We start from the raw sequence: 4,692 nt of genomic DNA on the forward strand, positions 1-4,692 counted from the left end.
ACACTGATTAAGTCCAAATTCTTGAACTTACAGTACCAAAATCAACACCATACTTGAGCTTATATTGCACTGGCAGTTCAGAGCTGGACAATTCTATTTACTGTGTAAAAACCACTTTAACAGGTAGGTAAGTAACATTGTTTACATGGTAACAGGAACCAACAATCATGTAATAATCACTGAAATATTCGGTCATGTCAGATTCTGCACTCATTTTTATCTCACTTAAACCAAGAGAAATAGCAGAGGATTTTGCTTCAGGAGAAATGAGCTGTACAGACAATCATAGCCAGTGTTGGTTACAAAAATAATGTAGTGTGATCTTTTGCACAGACAGGGTGGTGCTCCCATGGGGCACTCAGTGTCTCAGCCGGGGGGGCTGACAGTCACTGTGAGATGGTGCAGGGCTCCCCACATCAAGCACTGCAATGGCATCTTCGCTTGAACATCCCACGAGGCTCCAACGGTCGTTGAGGTGAATTCTTACAGCCTCAGTGATCATCCTAGGATTGTAAGTGTCCTGCTCAGTCCCAATAGCAGGACAACTACTCCAGCAAGCGCATCATTATCCATTGCTGTGGACTGTTTTAAGTACCTACAAATAATATTCAATCTTAGCTGTGCACAAAATACCGCCCACATTCACCATTCCTGTTTGTGCAGGAAGAGTTTCTACTGGCTACTCAGATTATCTTATCACTGCACATTTTGGTAAACTCCTTACTCTGCACCAGGAACTGCCCGGGGGAGCCCCCAGGATTAATCTGTTTACCCATCGAGGGTGTTAATTGACACTTCTCAACAAGCTGGTAGCAACTATCCCCAGGTCTCAGCCCCGAAGCGGCTGCCAGGGAAAAGCTCAGTTGCTTTGAGACAAAGCTAGATAATCAAGTGTCACAAATAGGTCCGTTCTCTCATCTGTACAGAGACAAGCTGAAGATTTCCTGTGACTAAGCACCCCAGGCATGCACACAGGCACTGCCTTTGTACACACAGCCCTTGTACACGCCAGCCACACCACAGCTACGACTGCAGGAAGAACTTGAACTTCCTCCTTACAACATAATTATAAATTAATTTCCATGGGCTATGCCACACCTGCCCTCACATAAAGTACAATATACATGTATTGCATACCTTTAATTAACTTTCTACCTCTGAGGTCTACTTTTCACAACAGCATTGACTGGCTGTCTTGTTGACTGTAGCATTTCATTCCACTGAACAGAAAGGCAAAGATATTGCAAAGTAAAAATCGACTAATGAGTCTATACACTTGCCCAAAGCTAACCTGCATCTTGCATGAAGCATATTGTCACAATTGTCCCAAATAAACCAATTGTCTTTACACTGTCTATAGGCTACATTCATGTCCTAGGCAATAACTGGCAGTGCTGTTGGAAAGATTCCCAACCATACCAAAGGTATAATTTAGCAAGCAGAATTAAACAACCAACTAAACAACAAGACAACCAATCAATGAAAACCCCCCTAACAAACAAACAGAAACCAACACAAAACCAAAAACAACAAACCACAAAACAACTAACCAACAAAGCAAACTCATTGAGCAAAGAAACATGGTATGCTAACATTTCAGCTCATTTTTGCATGTGGTAACTTCTACAGATTGATGTCAGCTACATTTCTGTGCAGAAGGAGTTAGAAGAAACTGTACAGGTGACAGCCAGCCAATAGGTTGGTTTTTTTCTCAGTTAGATTAAGAGAATTATATCCAAATCCATCTATCCATGAAGATATTTTAGATTAATAAGGCAATTTTTAATTAAGAAGACTGTCTTGTAAGTCTAACTGCATTTCTCTTTCAGTTTATGTTCACACGGAAGTTCCCACCTGCAGATGGCAAAGTCCTTTGGAAGCATAATCATTGAATCCAGATAAGATTTCTACCCTAATTAAGAGATTTCCCTAATAGTATTATTTGAAATAATTCTTGCTATTACCTTTAATGTATAACTTTCTTCTTCTATTTTATTTTGGTTGTTTGTTTATTTGTTCTCATCCTGTATTCACGTAAATGTGCTACATAATCATCTATGTAATGGTTTAGTTTTTTTTTATTTATCCTGTGTCGTATTATTAAGATACCACATTTTTTTCTGTTTCTCGCAATGCCTACTCCCTTTGGCATGGTCTCTTTGAACTCTCCTGTCTCATGTCTGAGAATCAACAGCTGTAGGATTCCTCCTCTTTAGCCTTATATGAGTATTTGTCACAAAGGAAAGCATAATAGCCCTCAAAGGCCCTTGACTTTTCTCCAAGCAGTCTTTCCTCCTTAAATAATTTAATTTGCTAAACATGAATTCTTCCCTCCTGACAAGGGGCAACTTCAGTACAATGGGAACCAGGAAAAAGTTACATTTTTATTGTTACAGAAAACTAAGGAAGTGAATGACTGTCTCGGCAGTTAATCTGCGCAAATATTCACATAGATTTCAAAAGTATCTCAGAGGGAGAATTGGGAGCCAGGGTAGCAGTTGCAGATTTACTGGGCAAGAGTCTGTGACCAGTATAGACCAAAGATTGAACTCACCTAGGAGAGAAGACAGCAGCACTGACCTACTCAGTCACCTTGTAACTATGGGACTAATATATTTTCACAAAGTCTATCTGCCAACAAGTTAAAATTATTCTGAAAATGCTGATGGTTTTCCTCCACCATTTATATATATAGCAAACAAGTTCTCCAACATGGGTTATGTAACAGATAGACTGTATACCATGCCTCAAATGTTAGATGCTATTAATGCTCCAGTCTTTCTTATACCAAACACTCCTCTCCCACTAATTACTTAGCTTAATCAGTTTTCTAAGAATGAAAGACCAGTAGCTGGGAATTATTTTTTTTGGGAAAAAAAAAAGTTCCCATTGGGTAAAAACTAGTCCCAAAGTCAGATTTTTTTTTTAAAAAAGTGCATGTTGAGGGATGATTTTAAACACGTAAAATGGTGTTTCTTTCCCAGAAGACAGTAATTTCTTCCCTTTATTTTTTTTTCTTATGATAGTGTGAAATTCTAGTGTTTGTCTTTTACATTGGTAACTTAAAAAAAAAAATTCCTAAAGTTTAATGGGCCATAGTGCGAACACCTGCAGCTTGGAGATGACAGTTTTTACAAATAAAGTCTTTTTGGTCCAAGTTTTTTCAAATCTGGAAAGGATGACCCTTCTCACTCAGATAAATCAGTAGAGGGATAAGAAGGACTGGCTAAATAAATGTTAAGTTCTATAGCAAAGAGTAAAGCAACTAATCTTCTACTTGCCAACAAATTATGAAATATAACCACAGTTTTCTGCCACGTAGTAATATGGAATAGTCATAAAAATACATGTCTGTCTACAGTTTGACTCTTCCTACAACTATTACATTTGGCTTTTTTCCTCTGTTTTTTCCATGGAGAATTTGTCAGCTTTGGCAAATGTTTGCCTAAAACCCCATGATTTCCAGAGTAGCAGCATCTCTGGAAAATCTACCTGCATTAGGTTGGGTTTGAAGTAGCACTCTACACTGCTTACCTCATGGACTAATCTCTTTTGGTTGGAATCACAATTTACCCAGGGCATGTAAGAGACATTTTTCAAGTTTTTATTATTTCAAAGCTTTAAAAAATTTTACCCAAATTTTCTAGAAACCACAGCTAAGTAAAATTAGCAGAACTTTAAATACTGAACATGATCAATTAGGTATGCAAAAAATTGAAATTTTGAATAATTGTATAAGTACTAACTGTGTTGCTGCAATCTGCAGTTTAGCAATGAAAAAAACAGAATTACATTACTATATTTAGATACCTCTTTAGATATTCTTGCTTACCTTCTCTATGTGTTCTTAAGAACAGTATTGTTATGTATTTGGCTCCTGTGTACAATAAGCAGTACTATTAGTATTTTTATAGCACCTGAATACTCCTTTCCAGCCTACCCAGGCTGCAAGACAATTTCAGAGCAGATTGAGTATTTCTGTGTTGTTAACTCAAGCACAAAAATACTCTGCATGCTCTTCCTCATGCCTAGGATTTAATGGCAAAGTCACCTAGCACTGGTGTGGGAAGGATTTATTTTGCTAACCTCCTCACAATTTATCTTGGTTATAGCCTTGAGCGCTAGGTAGAAAACACTGACTAATTAGACTCACTATATTAACATTTAATTATCATACTAGTGTATTGTTATCACACTAAAACACCCACGCATAGGCTAGAGGGAGCACTACTAACAAAAAGCCCCCTACTCTTTCAGCACATGTAGTTAAATTTTCAAACACTGTCACTTTAAATGGAAGTGAAGAACTAGTTAACCAATCACGTATGCAAGTGATTGAATACAAACAAAGTAATGTTACACGTTTCTGTGTATAAAAGTAGCATCCGGCATTTTGGGAAGCTGAGCTAGGTTTGTGGAATACCAGCCTCCTCCCCTTCCTGCGCAGATCTGGGCATTACTGGATGTGATTTTCAGGACAAGAACAAAACTATCACTGCCTGTAAGACACACATTTATACGAACCCATATTATGTGATGCTACATTTTTTCATATGAAAAAGCATAAAGGGAAGGAAGGAAGGAAGGAAGGAAGGAAGGAAGGAAGGAAGGAAGGAAGGAAGGAAGGAAGGAAGGAAGGAAGGAAGGAAGGAAGGAAGGAAGGAAGGAAGAACAGAATGTTGGAAAGTACCA

The sequence above is a fragment of the Chaetura pelagica genome, unplaced genomic scaffold (genome assembly GCF_000747805.2).
Source record: "Chaetura pelagica isolate M959 unplaced genomic scaffold, ChaPel_1.0 scaffold473, whole genome shotgun sequence".
NCBI lineage: Eukaryota > Metazoa > Chordata > Aves > Apodiformes > Apodidae > Chaetura > Chaetura pelagica.